At 50.7% G+C, this 21,102-nt stretch overlaps 1 protein-coding gene across 1 annotated transcript in view; it reads right to left on the bottom strand.

Moving 5' to 3' along the window:
* The window catches only part of SRC (SRC proto-oncogene, non-receptor tyrosine kinase), a 60,923-nt gene that overhangs the window by 26,182 nt on the left and 13,639 nt on the right, over nucleotides 1–21,102 (bottom strand). Inside the window, exon 2 of the mRNA XM_011974997.1 lies at nucleotides 11,780–11,853. The gene's annotated coding sequence lies outside the window, so the exon portion shown is untranslated. The remainder of the gene's footprint in view (nucleotides 1–11,779; nucleotides 11,854–21,102) is intronic.

Here is a 21,102-nt window from a genome sequence, read left to right on the forward strand (position 1 = left end):
GGAGAGAGGCCAACCTCCCCTCATCTCTTCCGCCACTTGCAGCCTCCAAGGTAGAGATAGACCCTTGCGGGGGTCAAGGGGAAGCAGTGGGGGCCCTGTACTGGGGCTGCCTGAGGTTCTCAGGGAAAGGTGGCCCCTTTCCTTTGGGAAGTCACTCCTCACCGCGGGCTGTGGACTCCTCAGCAGACAGGGCCTGCTCTATGCCTCGCTCCCTCAAGAGGTGGCAGGTTGCTGCCATACGAACTTTTCCCTCAGTGTTCCCAGTGCCTTGAGCTCAGCAGGTCCCCAAGTGGCCTAGCACCTCCCGCTAAGCCTGCATCCCCCCCACCCCCATCCCCATCACTGACTCAGCGACACCACTGCACGTCCCATCCCAGTCATTCCCCAGGTGTTCGCAGAGCACCTGCCACGTGCCAAGCCCTGTGTGGGGCTCTGCCTGTGGGAAGCCCTGGGGCAGCTCCTGAATCTTCCTCAAGCGCATCCCTCCCCGCCACGCTGTCTATCTCCAGTCCTTCAGGCCAGGGCCCTGTGGTCCTGGGCCTGGACACAGCAGTGTGGGTCCCTCCAGCCCATCCTCCCCCGGCAGCCAGAGGCGGCTCTGTAAACCTCACAGACAGCCGGGCCTCCCCCGCCTAAAACTCTCCACGGAAAGCCACTAACAACCTACGTGTTCCTCAGAGAGGGGCTGGTTAAATAAAGGGGCTGCAGTCACCAAGTGGACAGCAGTGCAGCCATTATAAAGAATGAGAGCTGAGAGCGGCCCGAGAAGAAGCCCCAACACACTGTTTCAGTGAAAAGAAGGCGGTGGCAATGTAGAATCTCCTCTTGGCATTTCAGGGCCTCAGTTTCCTCCTCTGGAAAAGGGTGGTCAGCAATCAAACATGATAATGCAGGCAATGGGCTTAGTGTGGTGTCTGGCCTGTAGCAAACATGAGCTGCTATTATCTCTGTAAAGAAGATTGCGCCTGGGCAACATAGTGAGACCCTATGTCTATAGAAAATTAAAAATTAGCCTGTAGTCCCAGCTACTTGGGAGGCTGAGGTGGGGGGATCACTTGAGCCCTGGAGTTTGAGGCTGCAGTGAGCTATCATCACGCCACTACACTCCAGCCTGGGTGAGAGAACGAGACCCTGTCTCAAAAAGAAAAAAAAAGAAGAAGAAGAAGAAGAAAGAAAGGAAATTGCACACATACATGCACTCTGCCTGGGCGACAGAGTGAGACCATGTCTCAAAAAAAAAAAAAAAGAGTAGAATTGGATTGTTTGTAACACAAAGGAATGATAGATGCTTGAGGTGACGGATACCCTACTTCCCCTGATGTGATTATTACATAGTGTATGCCTGTATCAATATATCTCATGTACCCCATAAATGTGTACACCTACTATGTACCCATACAAATTAAAAATTTTTTAAAACTTTTAAAAAAGAAAGCTCTGGAAGGATTCCAAATTCATCACAATGTTTCATCTCAAAAGTGTGGGATGGGGAGAGGAAAATCCCTTTTCACTTTACACCCTGTATCAGTTGACATTTAGAAATGACTTTGTCATGATTTTCTAAAATGAGAATTTTTTTTAAATATTCAAGAGCTTCCCATCATAACCCTGTGGATGAGGCCTAAAGCCATCACCTGGGTCCACACGGCCCTGCAGCTGGTGTTGCTGCCGTCTCCCACAGCGTGTCCCATCCTCCCACAGCGTGTCCCATCCTCCCACGGCATGTCCCAGCCTCCCACGGCATTTCCCGTCCTCCCACGGCATGTCCCGTCCTCCCACGGCGTGTCCCATCCTCCCACAGCGTGTCCCATCCTCCCACGGCATTTCCCGTCCTCCCACGGCGTGTCCCGTCCTCCCACGGCGTGTCCCGTCCACCCACGGCGTGTCCCATCCTCCCACGGCGTGTCCCATCCTCCCACGGCGTGTCCCAGCCTCCCACGGCGTGTCCCAGCCTCCCACGGCATTTCCCGTCCTCCCAGGGCGTGTCCCGTCCTCCCACGGCGTGTCCCAGCCTCCCACGGCGTGTCCCATCATCCCACGGCGTGTCCCATCATCCCACGGCGTGTCTCATCCTCCCACGGCGTGTCCCAGCCTCCCAGAGCGTGTCCCATCCTCCCATGGCATGTCCCATCCTCCCATGGCATGTCCCAGCCTCCCAGAGCATGTCCCAGCCTCCCACAGTGATTTGCCCAACCACAGGGCACCACACACTCTCTCTCACCTCCTGGCTCACAGATGCTCAGAACACACTGCTGTTCAGCCACTACACACCAGCCCCTTCCTTCCTGACACTGAAGAACATCATCTCCACCTCTTCTAAGGGTGGAGAGCAGGCCAGGAGCTTAGGAGCTGAGAGAGAGGACTCCAGTCAAACCTGGGTTCGAGTCCTGGCTGCACTTCTTAGTAGCTACATTTTCTTGCGCAAGTCACTTTGCCTGTGAGTTTCCTGCCCTTTAAAATGGGGTTAGAAACCTAACAACTGAAAAGTACGAGAGAGAGTCCATGTGGCAGGAAAAGAATAAGTGCACGATAAACAGCACACGATGTTGTTTACTGTTGTTATGATCATTCCAGGGAATAAGAGGAGGCAGTGGCAGGGCCTTGAACACCAAGCACAAGGCTGGGCACTTTAGCGCTTTACACATGGCTGGTTCTTAATTGTCCCAACAGCACAACGAAGCAGGGACTGTAACTGCACCCATTTTACAGATGGTTCAGAGAAACTAAAACCTTGTCCAAGGCCACACAGCAAGTCAGTGCAGCAGAGCTGGGATGCTCACGGTTCAGGAGAGAGGTGTCAGAACCTACCTCTGGTGCCCCGCCCACCGTGCCAATGACCCCACAGCCCAAAGCAACACGGGGGTCAGAGGGCAACCTATGACCTCATCGCCCACATCTTAGACCCTCCAGGGAAGCAGAAGCATCACAGAGCAGTCAAAAACTACAGGTGGAGCCGGGCGCAATGGCTCATGCCTGTAATCCCAGCACTTTGGGAGGCCAAGGCGGGTGGATCACCTGAGGTCAGGAGTTTGAGACCAGCCTGGCCAACATGGTGAAACCCCGTCTCTACTAAACATACAAAATGAGCCGGGCATGGTGGCGCACGCCTGTAATCCCAGCTACTTGATAGGCTGAGGTAGCAGAATCACTTGAACCAGGGAGGTGGAGGTTGCAGTGAGCAGACATTGTGCCATTGCACTCCAGCCTGGGCAACAAGAGCAAAACTCCATCTCAAGAAAAAAAAAAAAAAAATTCAGGTGGCCTGGGACCAGAATGCCAGGTTCAGATGCCAGCTTGCAACTTCCTAGCCATGCAGCCTCGGGAAATGGGAACTGGTGTGATTTTTCCTACATAATTTGGGGCTCACTGTGAGGAAAGCATGGCATCATATTTGTAAAGTACCTGGCACATAGAAAGTGCTCAATATCTAATTAGCAATTATTATGATTTCTGTGGAAGATCTTGTTCAGACACTTGCTCTCTTTTGCAGTCAATTTCATAGTTAGGCCTCCAAAATGCCTACTATATGTGCCATGCCCTGTGCATGGTCCTGGCGGGGCTTGTCTGGTGGAGTTGATTAGGAGCCAAGGCCTACAAATGCCACTTTACAGGGAAAGAACCCAGAAAAGACAAGGATATCACTATGGACTGAATGCATTTCCCCCACCCCAGATTCACATGTTGAAGCCCTAATCCCCAGTGTGATGGTGTTTGGAGGTCAGCCTTGGGAGGTGATTAGGTTCAGATGAGTCATAAGGATGGAGTCCTTATGATGGGATTAGTGCCCTTACGAGAAGAGGAGACCAGAGCCCTGTCTCTCTCTGCCATGTGAGGACACATTAAGAAGGTGGCCGTTTGCAAACCAGGAAGAGAGTCCTCATCAGACACTGAATCTGCTGCCACCTTGATATTGGACTCTCCAGCCTTCAGAGCTGTGAGAAATAAATGTTCATGGTTTAAGCTGCCCAGTCTATGGTATTTTGTTATAGCAGCCTGAATGAACTAAGATACAAGTCCATCAGTTAACCCCACTCTAAGATACTTGTCAATACAATTAGCTTAGAAAAAGAAGGCTGGGTGTGGTGGCTCACACCTGTAATCCCAGCACTTTGGGAGGCTGAGGCAGACGGATTGCTGGGACCCATGAGTTTTCCTGGGCAACATGGTAAAACATCATCTCTACAAAAAAACACAAAAATTTGGCCAGGTGTGTTGGCTCACGCATGAAATCCCAATACCTTGTGAGGCGGAGGTAGGAGGATCGTATGAGACTAAGGGGTTTCAGACTAGCCTGGGCAGCATGGTGAAACCCCGTTTCTACAAAAAATACACTAAAGAAATTAGCCAGGCATGATGGCATGCACCTGTAGTCCCAGCTACTCAGGAGGCTGAAGTGAGAGAATCGCCTGAGTCTGGAAAGTTGAGGCTGCAGTGAGCTATTACCGCACCAGTGCACTCCAGCCTGAGCAACAGAGTGAGACTGTCTCAAAAAAAAGGAAAGAGGCCAGGCGCCATGGCTCATGCCTGTAATCCCAGCACTTTGGGAGGTCGAGGCAGGTGGATCACCTGAGGTCAGGAGTTCGAGATCAGCCTAGCCAACATGGTGAAATCCCATCTCTACTAAAAATACAAAAATTAGTCAGGCGTGGTGGTGCACACCTGTAATCTCAGCTACTTGAGAGGCTGAGGCAGGAGAATCATGTGAACCCAGGAGGCAGCGGTTGCAGTGAGCGAAGATCATGGCACTACACTCCAGCCTGGGTGACAGAGTAAGACTCTGTCTCCAAAAAAAAAAAAAAAAAAAAAAGAAGACTAGAAAAAGAAATTGAAGAATAAAATGGAATTAGAAAAGAGAAAGTAAGAGTATTATTATTGGCCAGGTGCGGTGGCTCACACCCGTAATCCCAACACTTTGGGAGGCAGAGGTAGGTGGATCACCTGAAGTTGGGAATTCGAGATCAGCCTGGCCAACATGGTGAAACCCCGTCTCTACTAAAAGTACAAAAATTAGCTGGTGTGGTGGCACATGCCTGTAATCCCAACTACTCTGGAGGCTGAGACAGGAGAATCGCTTGAACCCAGGAGGCAGAGGTTGCAGTGAGCCAAGATTACGCCACTGCACTCCAGCCTGCGCAACAGAGCAAGACTCTATCTCAAAAACAACACCAAAAAAGAGTATTATTATAGTATTTGGTATAGGTATAGATCTGGGAAATCCAAGAGAACCTACTGCAAAACTATTAAACCAAAAGCAAATTAAGTAAAGTGGCAGGGAATTAAGTTAACATTCCCAAATCAATTATGTGTATATACACCAATTGCAATTAGAAAATAAAATGAAAGAAAGCTTAGCATTATAAAAATATTGGCCAGGTGCAGTAGCTCATGCCTGTAATCCCAGCACTTTGGGAGGCTGAGGTGGGCGAATCACAAGGTCAGGAGTTTGAGACCACCCTGGTCAATATGGCGAAACCCTGTCTCTAGTAAAAATACAAAAATTAGCAGGGTATGGTGGTGCGTGCCTGTAGTCCTAGCTACTCGGGAGGCTGAGGCAGAAGAATCACTTGAACCCGGGAGGTGGAGGTTGCAGTGAGCCAAGATAATGCCACTGCACTCCAGCCTGGGCGACAGTGCAAGACTCTGTCAAAAAAAAATTATTCATAAATCAATCTAAAAGTTCAATGTGATCCCAATTAAAAAAACCCAACAAGATTTTTTTTTTAACTAGGCAAGTCAATTTCTAAATTTGTAAGTAAAAATATTGAATAAGAGTAGCCAGAGAATTCTTAAAAAGAAGAGTAATGAGGGAGAAACAGCCCAACCAGACAGTAAACCTTACTACAAAGATACAGTAATTAAAACTGTGTGCTATTGGCACATCAGTAAATCAGGGGAACAGAATAGAGATTCCAAAAGTTGTCCTGAAACATATGGGAATTTACTATATAATGAAGATGGCAGTTTGTACCAGCGAGAAAAAGGTGGATGATTTTTAAGATGGAGTTAGGACCAACAGTCTGACATCAGAAAACAAAGCTGGATCTCAGTCTCACTATATATGCCAATAAATTACAAATCAATCAGATTTAAACCACAAAATACTCAAACCATAAAGCTCTAAAAAGGGGAGGAGCCAGGTGTGGTGGCTCACACCTGTAATCCCAACACTTTGGGAGGCCAAGGCAGGAGAGCTGTTGAGTCCAGGAGTTTGAGACCAGCCTGAACAACACGGCAAAATCTCATATCCACAAAATATATGTGTGTGTGTGTGTGTGTGTGTGTGTGTATGTGTGTGTGTGTAAAGGGGGAAAGATAATAAATTTTCTTATCTCTGAATGGGGAAAGCATTCCTAAACATGACATAAGATCTAGAAATCATTCTTTCTTTATTTATTTTTTTTTTATTTTTTTTTTTTGGAGACGGAGTCTCGCTCTGTCGCCCAGGCTGGAGTGCAGTGGCCGGATCTCAGCTCACTGCAAGCTCCGCCTCCCGGGTTTACACCATTCTCCTGCCTCAGCCTCCCGAGTAGCTGGGACTACAGGCGCCCACCACTTTGCCCGGCTAGTTTTTTGTATTTTTTAGTAGAGACGGGGTTTCACCATTTTAGCCAGGATAGTCTCGATCTCCTGACCTCGTGATCCGCCCGTCTCGGCCTCCCAAAGTGCTGGGATTACAGACTTGAGCCACCGCGCCCGGCCAGAAATCATTCTTTAAATGATAAATCACTCTATATAAAAACTGAAACAGTTGTGTAGCTCAATAGTAAACAAGTTCAAAGGACAAACAACAAACTAAGAAAAATAATTGCAACTCATGATAGGTAAGGGTGTTTTTTTTCTTAGCATGTATATAATAAGCTCCCATAAAATAAGAAACGACAACATATAGTTTGAAGAAAAAGCAAACAAATGGCTCACAAACATATGACAAGATGCTCAACCTCACTCATAAGATAAATGCAAATTCAAATCATACCAGCCACCCAACAACAGCAGATACACGTTCTTCTCGAGTGCACATGGAACATTCTCCGGGACAGACCATATGCTACACCATAAAACAAGGCTCAATAAATTTAAAAGGAGTGAAATCATACAAAGTATGTTTCCAACCACAATAGAATGAAGTAAGAAATCAATAACAGAAAGAAATTTGGAAAATTAAAATATGTGAAAACTAAACAACATGCTCCTCAATAACCAGTGAGTCAAAGAATAAATCACCAAAAAGCTTAGAAAATACTTAGAGATGAAAGAAAATGAAGATGCAACATATCCAAATGTAAGGATGTGGTAAAAGAGAACTTAAAGGGAAATTTCTAGCTGTAAAATCCTATATTAAAAAAAAAAAAGAAACCGTCTAGATGTGGTGTCTCATGCCTGTAATCCCAGCACTTTGGGAGGCTGGGGCAGATGGATCGCTTGAGCTCAGCAGTTCGAGACTAGCGTGAGCAACATGGTGAAACCCCTGTCTCTAAAAAATAAAAAAATTTAAAAAATCATCAGGCGTGCTGGCACCTGCCAGTAGTCCCAGCTACTCGGGAGGCTGAGGCGGGAGGACTGCTCGAGCCCTGGAGTTCAGAACTGCAATGAGCCATGATCATGCCACTTACACTCCAGCCTGGGCAACAGAGTGAGGCCCTGTCTCAAAAAATAAAAATAGGCCAAGTGCAGTGGCTCACACCTGTAATCCCAGCACTTTGGGAGGCCGAGGGGGACGGATTACCTGAGGTCAGGAGTTTGAGACCGGCCTGGCCAACATGGTGAAATCCCATCTCTACTAAAAATACAAAAATCAGCAGGGCGTGGTGGCGGATGCCTATAATCCCAGCTACTCGGGAGGCTGAGGCACGAGAACTGCTTGAACCCCGGAGGCAGAGGTTGCAGTGAGCCGAGATCATACCATTGCACTCCAGCCTGGACAACAAGAGTGAAACTCTGTCTCAAAAAAAAAAATAAATAAATAAAAATAAAAAGGAGAAAGATTTCAAATCAATAACCTAAACTTCTACCTTAAGATACTGGGAAAAGAAGAGCAAACTAAACCTAAAGCTAGTACAAGGAAGGAAAGAATACAGATTAGAGCACAAATTAATGAAATCAAAAATAAAAAGCAATAGGGAAAATCAACAAAACCAAAAGGTGATTCTTTGAAAAGATCAACAAAATTGACAAATCTTTAGCTAGATTGAACAAGAAAAAAGGGAAGACTCAAATGACTAAACTCAGGAATGAAAGGGAAGACATTATTACTAACCTTAAAGAACCAAAGATTATAAGAGACTACTGTGAATAATTCTGTGTCAGTAAACTAGATAACTTAGATGAAATTCCTAGAAATAAACACAAATTATCAAAAATTAGAAGAAATAGGCTGGGCGTGGTGGCTCACGCCTGTAATCCCAGCACTTTGGGAGGCCGAGGTGGGCGGATCACCTGAGTTCAGGAGTTCAAGACCAGCCTGGCCCACATGGTGAAACCCTGTCTCCACTAAAAATGAAAAACCAGCCGAGTGTGGTGGCACGTGCCTGTAATCCCAGCTACTCGGGAGGCTGACACAGGAGAATTGCTTGAACCCAGGAGGCGGAGGTTGAGGTGGGCCGAGATAGTGCCATTGCACTCCAGCCTGGGCAACAAGAATGAAACTCCATCTCAAAAAAAAAAAAAAAAAAAAAAGAAGAAGAAGAAGAAATAGAAAATTTGAATAAATCTAAAGCAATAAGGAGATGGAATTATTAATTTTAAATTTTCTCACAGAAGCAGCCCAGGCCCAGATAGCTGGACTGGTGAATTCTACCAAATATTTGAAGAAGAAATAATACCAGTTCTTCTCTAGGAAATACTTCCCAACTCATTTTCTGAAGCCGGTATTACCCGATCCCATAACCACACAAAGACATCACAAGAAAAGAAAATTACAGACCAGTAACTTTTATGAAAATGAATATATGTATTACATACATATAAATATTCTACAAAATACTAGAAAACTGGATCCAGCAACAAAAAACTTTTGTTTTCCAAAGAACAACATCAAGAAAGTAAAAGGACAACCCACAGAATAGGAGAAAATATTTGTAAATCATATACTTGTATCTACAATATATAAATATCTCTTACAGTGGCTCATGCATGTAATCCCAGTGCTTTGGAAGCCAAGACAGGAGGATCTCTTGAGGCCAGGAGCTTGAGACCAGCCTGGGAAACATAGTGAGACCCCTACTAAAAATTAAAAAAAAAAAATTAGCCGGGCATGGTGTTGCATGCCTGTGGTCCTATCTACTCAGGAGGCGGAGATGGGAGGATTGCTTGAGCCCAGGAATTTGAGGTTACAGTCAGCTATGATCACACCATTGCACTCCAGCCTGAGTGGCAGAGTAAGATCCTATCTCTACAAAATAAAAAAAAAATTAAGCCAGGCACGGTGGCACACGCTTATAGTCCTAGCTACTTGGGAGGCTGAGGCAGGGGGATCACTTGAGGCCAGGACTTCTAGACTAGCCTGGCCAACATAGTGAGACCCTGTTGCTAAGACAAAAAAAAATAGATTACATTAATAATAAAAGTAGGCAAAGAACTTGAATAGACATTCCTCCAAAGAAGACATACAAATGGCCAATAAGCACATGAAAAGATGCTTAATGTCACTAGTAATTAGGGAAATAAAAATCAAAACGGCTGAGTACAGTGGCACATGCCTGTAAACCCAGCACTTTGGGAGGCCGAGGTGCGAGGATCATTTGAGCCCAGGAGTTCAAGACCAGCCTGGGCAACACGGTGAGATCCTATCTCTACAAACTAAAAAAAAAAAAAAAAAAATGAGCCTGAGCCAGGTGTGGTGGCACACACCTTTGGTCCCAGCTGCTCAGGAGGCTGAGATGAGAGGATTGTTAGAGCCCAAGAGTTTGAGGCTGCAGCGAGCCTCGGCAACAGACTGAGACCCTGTCCAAAAAAAAAAAAAATCAGAACCACCATGAGATGCCACCTCACAGACACTAGGATGGATGACTAGAATCTAAAAGACAAATGTTGGCAAGGATGTGGAGAAACTGGAACCCTCAGACATTGCTGATGGGAATGTAAAATGGTGCAGCTGCTTTGCAAAACAATCTGGCAGTTCCTCAGAAAGTTAAACATGGAATTACCATATGATCTAGCAATTCTACTCGTAGGTACACACTCAAGAGAAATGAAAAACATATGTCTACACAAAAACTTGCACATGAATGTCCAGAACAGTATTACCCGTAATAGCCAGAAAGCCCAAATGTCCATCAACTGATGAATGGATAAATAAAATATGGTATATCCATATGATAGAATATTATTTGGCAAGAAAAAAAGAATGAAATATTGATCCATGCTACAACATGAGTGAATCTTCAAAACATTATGCTAAGTGAAAGAAGTCAGCCGCAAAAGAGTACACTTGAATGATTTCATTTCTATTAAATGCCCAGAATAGGCAAATCTATAGAAACAGAAACTAGATTAGTTGCCGCCTAGGTCTAGGGGAGGGAAGTTTAGGGGGAAGTGGGGAGTAACTGTAATGGGTAAAGTTTCTTTGTGGGGTAATGAAAATGTTCTAAATTTGACTGTGGTGACGATTGTACAACTCCGTGACTCTACTAAAAACCACCGAATTGTATACTTTAAATAGATAAATTGTATGCTATGTGAATTTTATCTCAGTAAAGCTGTGATACACATTTTTCAAATAAACTACACTGGGGGCCACTGTTCACCTATCAGCTCGGCAAATTGCACCTATGCAATTTATCCCCAAATTTGGTAACATCCTACGCTGGTGAGAGTGAGGAGAACAGAGGGTGTGGGGACACCAGCGCAATCTCTCTGAAGGACAATTTGGCAATACCTATCACAATTACACACCCACTGACCCTGCAGTGTGGAATTAATCCTAAAAGAACACACAAACACAAGGCATATGATTGAGGATATTCATTTGTGGAATTGTCTAGAACAAGCAAAAGACTGGAAACAATCAAAATATCTGTCCTTAGTTAAGTACAGTGTGACCACCGTACATGCAGTGGAATACTACGCAACCATGAACAAGAAAAATGCAGCACAAATAAATGACCTCTGAGGTACACTGTCAAGAGAAAAAAGTCAGTTGAGGACAGGGTAGACTGTGTGCTATCATTTGTCTAAAAAAGAGAAAAAAATTTCTGGCTGGGGGTGATGGTTCACACCTATAATCCCAGTACTTTGGGAGGCTAAGACAGGAGGACTGCTTGAGCCCAGACATTCGAGACCAGCCTAGGCAACATAGTGCGACTCTGCTTCTACAAAAAAATAAATAATTAGCTGGGTGTGGTGCATTTCCCTGCAGTCCCAGCTCCTTGGGACGCTGAGGTGGGAGGATCGTTTGAGCCCAGGAGTTCGAGGCCTCAGTAAGCATGATTGTGACACTGCACTACAGCCTGGGCAACAGAGTAAGACCCTGTCTAAGAAAAAAACAAAATTCTTTGCAAATGTGTAATATTGAGTCAAGTGCGGAAGCTAAAAATATCAACACCTGGCATTCCCATCATTATTGAAATTCACATTATGCTAAAAAAAATTGTTAATATACATGCTTATATATGCCTGGATCTCCCTGGAAGGATACACCAGAAATTTTTTCAAGTGGTTGACTCTGGCAAGGAGACCTGGGTGTGAGAGAGACTTACTTTTCCCTGTCGTGTGTGTGTATGTGTGTGTGTGTGTGTGTGATGTTTTTTCTTTCCTTTTTAAAGAAAAAACACAAACTTACCTGGTTTCAAATCCTGGCTCTGTCTCTCATAGCTGGCCAAGTTGCTTCACTTCTCTGAGCCTCTGTTCTCTGTTCTGTAAAGGGAGGGATAATAGGATTAATATCCACCTTGCAAGGTTGGTGTGGAAGATGAAATAAGACAGCACAAGCTCAGGGCCTCCCCCTGTGCCTGGCTCCTAGTAAGTGCACAGTCCCTGTTTGCCATTCATCTGTAACTATGGACACTGCAGTGCACTGTAACAGGGACCACCAGAGAGCCTCAGAGCAAGTGTTCCAAGGACCAGCATCCCCTCTGGCTGGGAGAAACTGGGAAAGGCTTCCTGGGGGAGGCAGCATTTGCGAAGGGCTTCGAGGACAAGAAGGATTTCCACAAGTAGAGATGAATGGGGGCCACATTCTTGGCAAAGGGGGCCACACAAGCAAAAGGCCAGGAGTGGGAAAGCCCTGGACAGTCACTCAATGGTGCACTGCCAGGCTCCTCCAACAAGGCTTAGCTGAGCACCTACTGATGCCATAGTGGGAAAGACAGTCAAAAGCCATGTAGCTGGGCTGGCCGAGGGAGGAACTACAGAAAGTATCGTGACAGGGATAACGAGGGGCCAGGTCCACAGGCTCATAGAGCAGGCCGGGAAATGGAGGCTCAGAAAGGGAGAGGGGCCATCCAAGATCACACAGCAGGTTCCCAATTTCTGAACATAGCCTCTCTCAGCTTCACCCTCTCCTTGTCCTCTAGACCTGGAGAAGAGAAAGTCCAGAGGGGTCCTCCGGCCATGCCCTCATCAGGGGGTGGACACAGAGGCCAAATAAACCAGGGGCCCCACAAGGAGGAGGGATGGTTGGTCCTCAGAGGATAACAACAGCTACAGCGTCACCATCACGGTGTTGCTGGGTGGCGCGCACCATGCTTAGGAACTCAGTGAACCACCCCAGCCCTCTGTGGCGGGCCCTGATTTGCAGATGAGGAAACTGAAGCACAGAGAGGTGGAGCTGCTTGCCTGATGTCACACAGCTCATAAGACACAGCACTGCGAGGCAAACCCGGACTATCTGGGTTCCACCGTCTCGTACCCCAGAGCCCATTCCTTAAAGGAGGCCCCAGCAGGGCATCCTATCAGTGATCACATCCGCTCAGAAGGGCCCAGGGTGGAAGCTGTTCTCAGCCAGTCCTGGAATGCCTCCTGATAACAATGCCCCAGTGGCGGGGGAAAGGTGGGAGGCGGGCCAGGGAAGAGCAGTGGTGGGTGTAGTGTCAGGCCTGTGCGGGGATGAAGGGGGAAGGCGGCGGGCAGGGACTTGGCCCTTTGGCAGCCATCCTCTCTCTGACGGGAGAGCAGAAGGACTTGTCAGGCACCTGCCCAAGCCAGGTGGGGGCATCATGGTTAAGGGGACCCTGCTGCCACCACAAGAGGACTCTGGGCACATGGACTGAAGTTTCCTTCAGTACCCTGGAGATGCCCATAGTCACCCTCAGGTAGTTGCAAAGGCTAGCAGGTGAATCCACGCCAAGACCTGGGCACACAGGCCGTGCCCCATGAACAGAGGTCCCTGCTGTGCCCCTAACCTTAGATTCTCACTGGTACTGTTCAGACTTCTATTCTCACCAAGACCCTGCTACACAGCAACAACCTGCCCCTCTTTCCAGATGTGGGCACAGAGAGGGACTCAGAGAAGCCAAGTGAGATGCCTGGGGCCCGTCCAAGACAGCAGATGGCCAGCTGATGCCCCAGGCCAGTGTGGGCACTGCTCCCCAAGGCCACTCTCCCAGCTGGAAATTACCCCAGGGACTAAGCAGAGCCCCATGGCTGGCCCATTTTCCAAAAGGGGAAATGGAAAGCCAGACAGGGAAAGTGGCTGGCCCAAGGCCACAGAGCCAGGAATAGGGCAGGAATAGGGCAGGGAGCAGCCACCAGGGCCCAGGCCACTACAACAACCTTGGGGGCCAGGGCCCCCTGCCAGCACTGGCCGCATCCAGAGACAGCAAGGCTGAGGCTGGGAGAAGTATGAGAGGGGGCGCAGCCTGCCCATTTCACAGATAGGCACCGCCTTCCTCCAAGCCCAACACCCTCTTCCTGCCCCTCACACTGGAGTGGAAGCTCCCCGTGGGCAGGGATCTTCCCCTGCTTCTCTTTTTCCTTCCCGCTATCAAAAGAATGACCTGCTCGGCTGGGCGCGGTGGCTCACGCCTGTAATCCCAGCACTTTGGGAGGCCGAGACGGGCGGATCACGAGGTCAAAAGATCGAGACCATCCTGGCTAACACAGTGAAACCCCATCTCTACTACAAATACAAAAATTAGCCGGGCGTGGTGGCAGGCGCCTGTAGTCCCAGCTACATGGGAGGCTGAGGCAGGAGAATGGCGTGAACCCGGGAGGCAGAGCTTGCAGTGAGTGGAGATCCCACCACTGCACTCCAGCCTGGGAGACAGAGCGAGACTCCGTCTCAAAAACGAAAAGAATGACCTGCTCACCCGCAGTGTTTTTCTACAAGTGTAGAAATGCAGAAAGGCACAGGCTTCACAGCAAGGGATATGAACACTGACAGCAGCGGTGGCTGATATTCATGCATCACCTGCCACGCGCCACACTCATCACCCCATCGCACAGATGAGGAAACCGAAGCACAGACAGGTTAAATGGTGTGCCTGAGATCCCAACTCTTAGCAGCCAAGTGACAACCCCTAACCCTCTGCATGTCTTCCTAACCAGGACGGCCACCCAGGGCCCTGGAAACACCCAAAGGAAGGAGCCTGGGCTCCTCCTGGCAAAACCCAATGTTACCAGCTGCTCTGGTCCAGGCCAGGGGTGGAATGGGGTGTGCTGACGGGAGTGCAGAAACCCATGCTTCTCCCCATCAGCTTTTCCCCCTCACATCCTTCCGCCTGGAGTTCACGCTCCCCTCCAAAGCTGCCAGCAGCCTGTAGCAAGCTGTGGCCACACTTGTTTCACACACAAGGCCACGGGGGCTCCAGGAGGCTGCCCCAGCCAGAGGGCAGACAGCCAGGATGCCAACCAGATCTGAGGGACACCAGAGCCCACCCTCCCCTACCTCCCCTGTGAGGAGCACAGCAAGGGCAGCCCAGGAGGGAGCCTGGGTGCAGAGGCGCAGGCGGACCAGAGTGCCAGGTGGGCAGGGCCTTGTCCAGAGCGAGGTCTGGCCAGAGTGGGTTCCGGTGTAACTGGGTCACTGCTGGCCCTTGGTCTAGGCACGAGGGGGCCCAGGGGAGACCCCCAGAGGAATATGTTCAGCAATGCAAGTCACGAAGGCCTGCAAAACTGAGAGCAGGGCCAGGAAGCTTTTCTCAGGCCCCTGGGAGCTGGAGGTCAGGGCACAGTGGCCCTTCCCCCAGTGTCTTCTCAGGGACAGTCATCTCCAGCTCCAAAGGGCCTGAGGGGCAAGAGGAGACCTTGCCCATGGTGGCCTTCCCAGAGGAGGGGGTATCTCAGCTGAGGCCCAAAGGCTAGGCGGTTTGTGAAGAGAGGGTGGTGAGTGTGACCCAGGTAGGTGGGACGGCTTTGACAGGGCCTGCAGCTGGGACCGCTTAGAGAAAGGTGAGGGAGCTATGTCCATTTCAGTCCTGCAGCCTCAGTCTCCTCAGCAGCAAAATGGGGGAAAGACAGACACACGGGGGTGGCTCCCTCTTCCCTATACCCACTTCCCACCATCTCTCCCTCCTCCAGGCTCCCATGCCCCGGAGTGAGGTCACTGAGAAGGAGACAGTATCTAGGGACTGGTGAGTTGGAGGGGTGAGGAGGCTTCACAGACCTCCCCACCCCACTCCAGGTACCATCCCTATCTATCTGTCTATCAGCAGGCAGCCCCGTCTCGGGGTGGGTAGGGCAGCTCACAAGGCTGGGAGGTCACAGCCCCAACCCCCGGGAGCCTTTGTGGGCCCTTCTCCTTGGCAGATGAGGAGGCTAAGGCTGAGAGGGGGCTGCCAGCCCTTGGTCACACAACAAGGCCAAGGCCTGCCCTGAAATAAGGGTGTGGGCTGGGGGCAATGGCACTGAGGATAAGATTCTGGCGGCACCAGGCCCCAAAGCACTGAGCTGAGGAGAAACTGGAAGAGGAGACAAAACCTTGGGCCGGCCTGCTGAGGGCTAACCGCCACGTAGCTGAGGGAAGGCTTCCATCAGAATCACTGTGCGCCGGGAGCAGCGGCTTGCGCCTGTAATCCCAGTGACTCGGGAGGCCAAGATGGGAGGATCGCTTGAGGCCAAGAGTTTGAGACCAGCCTGGGCAACAAAGCGAGACCCCCATCTCCACAAAAAAATAGAAAAAAAATGTCACCGGTCATAGTGGTACCCAAGAGTTCCAGCTACTCGGGAAGCCGAGGTGGGAGGATGGCTTGCAACCAGGAGTTTGAGGCTGCAGTGAGCTACGATTACACCACTGCACTCCAACCTGGGCGACCGAGTGAGACCTTGTCTCAGAAAAAAATAAAAGAAGAACAAGAAGAGCTAACCTGGGCTTCAGCATCTCTACCCGCACACAGAGACCCCAGGATCTCTACCCGCACACAGAGGACCCGGCACCTCTGCGCGCACACAGAGACCCCCGGCACCTCTGCCCGCACACAGAGACCCCCGGCACCTCTGCCCGCACACAGAGACCCCCGGCACCTCTGCCCGCACACAGAGACCCCCGGCACCTCTGCCCGCACACAGAGACCCCCGGCACCTCTGCCTGCACACAGAGATCCCCGACATCTCTACCCGCACACAGAGGCCCTCAGCAGCACCCCCACCCCTGCTCAGCGTCAGGAAAGGACCACAGGGAACACTGAGGTGGCCAGTTTTGCTCTCTCCCAGTGGTAAGTCATCTCTCCCAGAGCCCCCAGCTGCCCCACCCTGATGGAGGTCAGGGCACAGTGGCCCCACCCTGATGGCTGATGGCTGATGTGCTTTGTGGAGATGGCCGCCAGCCGGCCCCTGCCCACAGCACCCGCTGTTCCCTGCCAGCTGCTCTGGGAACACACAGTGCCCCCTCCTCCACGCCCACACCCATGCAGTATCTCCCTCCAGGGACACTGGTGGGCAGGAGCGCCTAGTGGCCAGGCCCCTCCACACAACCCAGTCTGAGCTCCAAACCCACCCCCTGGCCCCGTTCAAGCCTGCAGGTGGCCTACCCCTGGCGGTGTGGTCACAGGAAGGTCAGCGTCCCTTTACTCATCCATGAAATGGGGTCTCTGGCAGGTCTCAGAGGAAGGAGACAGCATCCGAGACTACGGTGATCGTAAGATGATAAAAACGCTCTACACTCCAGCCTGGTGATCACAGGACCAAGGTCAAACTGGGGTGGAGGGGGCCTGCCACAAGCTCCCATCCCTTGACCCTCCCTTAAACTCCTAACTACCCTCTAGCCTCCAAGCCTTTGCACATGCTCTTCCCTCCCCTAAGCTCCACCACCCACCTCCCCTTTCCCTGCCCCCCATGAACTACAGTGTACCCTTTGGGCCTGACCACAGGCAGTGTCTGACCTTGCCTGTCCCCCCACAAGCTGAGAGAGGGACCCCCACCCTTTTCTGGGCTCACATAGCCTCCACCACATAGGGATTAAGAGCTAGACTGCCAGGATTCAAAACTCAGCTCTGGCCCTTCCTTGCTGTGTGACCTTGGGAAAGTTACTCCACCTCTCTGTGGCTCCACTTCCTCTCATAAAATAGTGATAAACATCATCTACTTCAAAGGACTGTTGTGAGGATTAAATATGTTTGTATCTGTGAAGCACACAGGACTGGGCCCAGACCCTAGCAAGTGTGCCCTAAGTGTTTGCTATCAGTCAAAATAGTAGGAGTAGCTATTCCTTGTTGAGCACCTATGTGCTGGGCCTGTGCTAGGCATCCTACTTGAATGATCTCACAATAGCATGACAGTGGTGGCTATTACGAACCTCACTTTATGGCAAGGAGGGGAAGCCCAGAGACATCAGTGGCACCATCAGAGTATATCTGGGAGAGGAGGGGACTTTTGCTGATATTAAGAAGTTAGCCATTAGGCAGTGGCTCAAGCCTGTAATCCAGCACTTTGGGAGGCAGAGGCAGGAGGAGCACTTGAGTCAGGAATTGACTCAGGAATGACCAGTCTGGGTAACATAAAGAGACCTCATCGCTACAAATTAAAAATTTTAAGAACTTGCCAGGTGTGGTGGTATGCACCTGTAGTCCCAGTTACTCAGGAGGCTGAGGTGGAAGGATCGCTCAAGCCCAGGAGCTTGAGGCTGCAGTGAGCTGAGATCGCACCACTGCACTCCAGCCTCGTTGACAGAGTGAGACCCTGTCTCACAAAAAAAAAAAAAAAAAAAGAGAGAGAGAGAGAAAGAAATTGTTAACTTATTTTATATGGACTATAGTTGTATGGCTACTTTTTAAACACAAGAGTCCTTGTCTTTTAGAGATACACACTGAAATATTTTACATATGAAATATGATGCCTGTGATTTGCTCTAAAACGACACAAGATAGGATGGGATAGAACAGGTGTGGAGGAGGCGGGACTGGCCACGGGTAGTGGTGCTTGGCTCAGCGATGGGTTCATGGGTCTCATTCTATGAACATGCCTCCAGCATAGAATGGGAAAAGCAAGACTAACTTAAATGATGCAAAGAAAGAAAAATGCTTGGACCCTTAACCCTCCCAACAACTACCCCTTCCTTGCTGTGTGACCTTAGGAAAGTTACTGACTTTATTGAGCGAACCGCCACCCCCCAGACTAATGCAGCAGCCACCTCACTGGTCCACCCGCCACCACCCTCACCCCCTAGTCTGCTTTTCACACAGCAGCCAGGTGCACCCAGAACCCTCGTGTGACCCCATCTCGCTCCAAGTCCAAAGCCTGCATTTTAGATGGCTCAGGGGCCCTCCCTGATCTGCCCTCCTCTCCCTCCATTCTTCCCCTGTTCTTCCCCTTTCTCACTCTGTACCCCTGGCCCCCTTCAGTTTCACCAGCACTCCAGGCTCTCCCCTGCCTCGGGGTCTCCGCACTGGCTGTTCCCTCCCCAAGGAGCTGCATGGCTCCTTCCTCCCCTCCTTTGTTGTGAGCTTCTTTGAGGTGTGAGGCCTTCCCTGGCCACCATCTAATTGCGACCCATCCTCCACGAGCCCGCCAGCAGACCCACCCGCTTCCCTGCATTATGGATTCATGGCCCTTACCCCCTTCTTATGGGCTATGTGTGCAGTTTCCTTATTTGTTGTGTTTTTCTGTCTCCCCCTCTAGAATGTGAGTTTTGCAAAAGCAGGGATCTTTGGTTGTTTCCTTGCTATCTGCAGCCTGTAGAACATTGTTGAGCACAGAAAATATTTGTGGGATGGATAGACAGATGGATGGGCCCCACCCAGGGCCCCATAGGAATAAGAGGTGGCAGGCCTCGGCCCCAGATCTGTCCAGTCTCACAGCCTATGCCCCGCCACTGTGCCCTTCTGCCACCAGCCTGGTCCATCTCTGGGGCAGAGCTTCTGCCCACCCTGGCTTATACAGGGCATAAGCAAGTCTGAGACAACTCTAGGCCCTGATCCCCGCCCAGCACAGCCCAGGCCGGGAACTGAGGTCCCAGGGGATGTTTGCTGAGTGAGCAAAGAGTGAGTGAAGAGTGAGCAAGGGGCCGTGCGCGGGCCAGGGCAGCCAGAACATGTCTGGTCCCGTGTCCGCGGCGCAAACATGCTCAGGGACAGTAGGCTCAAACCGGCTCTGCCAGTGGGGCTGGGGTGGAGACAGCAGGCTGGGGCGGACACCGACAGAGATGGAGGGGTGCACTGGGGATGGGGCCTGCAGCCCAGAAAGGGCAGAGGCCCAGCAGGGGGGCCAGGAGCTCCTACCAACTCACACCCTGTAGAGTACAACTGTCCCAGCCCCGGCTGCTCTTCAGCTTCCTCCCAGGCAGAAAAGGGGCTTCTTTCAGACCCCAGCCCCTGGCCTGCACTGTAGGGGCCTGTATCCCTTCCCACCAGGGCCTGTGCAGGGCCTGGAACCCCTCCAAGGAAGCATACTGCCTGGAAGTGGGTAGCGCCTGAACAGGGCAAGGAGAGGTGAGCGCTGGGCCGCGCAGAGACCGCCCGGCACGGAAACCCTGATCTGTCCCAAGGTGCTGGGGGACCTTGAGTGCATCCACGAGCCCTTCTGGACTCTGTTTCCCGGTGTGGAAAGTGGCGTTGGGATGGATTCCAGGACTGTGAATCCCAAAGTGCTGAGTTACCTGTAAGAGGCCACTCAGCCCTCCAGCCCCTCCCCGAAGCCCAGCTCTGGGATGACCACGGCCAGAGCTCGGGCGCACACACATGCCCTTACTCCCCACAAAAACAACAGTAATCAAAATCCTCACTCACTACTGAACACATTGCGCATGCAGGGCATCGGGCCAGCACTTCACACTCAGCCTCGTCGGCTCCTCCTGCCAGCACTGCGAGGTAGGGACCGTTACTGTGCCCATTTCACAGGAAGGGAAGCTGAGGCCCAATTCACATGGCAAGTTGGAGTTCAGGCCTCCTGGCCCCATCCCCAAGGTCACACTGTGCAGCCTCTATCTCCCTGAGACAGGTACTGTCCCAGGTATGCTCTGAAGTCGCTGGCTGGCGTTTAGGGGACAGAGTCCATATTCCCCAAGTCCATAGCTCCCCTTGGTCCTGGGGAGGCTGAGACCCACCCCTGCCCCTCTGTGTAACCCAGGCCATGGTGTGCCACTCACAGTCTCAGTATTTTCACCTGTAAAATGGGTAGAATCCTGCCAGCTTCACCTAAGGTACATCCAGTATCGGAAGCTGCAGGACCCAGAGGACTTGGGCCAGCGCTCAGGGCCAGGTGGGGAAGCCCTGGGGCTGTGTAGCTCCAGATGCATGTGGGGAGGGCGGCCCACATGGACCAGAAGCCCACCGTTGTCTATGAGGGGATGCTGCCCTTCACCACCAGCTGCCCAAAAGAGGAACGATGATTCCTCTTGTCCTGCTGTTCCCCAGCTCCAAGCCCTGTCAGTTTCACCTCCAACACACTCTGAATCCACTTCCCTCCCTCCCACCATGACCACATCCTCAGCCAGACCCAGCCTCCTCCTCTCAGGCTGGCTAATATGGAGCAGGGAACCCTTCTGAAATGTCTGAACCCTTCGCTCCTGCTTAATACCACCCACAGTACCCACACTCCTGACACAAAGGCCGAAGTCGTCACAGAGGCCTCCAGGGCCCTCAGTGGCCTCCACCAACCCCATCCCTCCCCTCACTCTATTCCATCCACACCGGCCGCCTGCCCCTTCCCTGAGAAGCTAGCATACTCCTGCCTCAGAGCCTTTGCACCTGCTATTCCCACATCGGCAGCACACTGCACCCGCACCTACACTTG

This window comes from Mandrillus leucophaeus, unplaced genomic scaffold (genome assembly GCF_000951045.1).
Source record: "Mandrillus leucophaeus isolate KB7577 unplaced genomic scaffold, Mleu.le_1.0 Scaffold150, whole genome shotgun sequence".
Taxonomy (NCBI): domain Eukaryota; kingdom Metazoa; phylum Chordata; class Mammalia; order Primates; family Cercopithecidae; genus Mandrillus; species Mandrillus leucophaeus.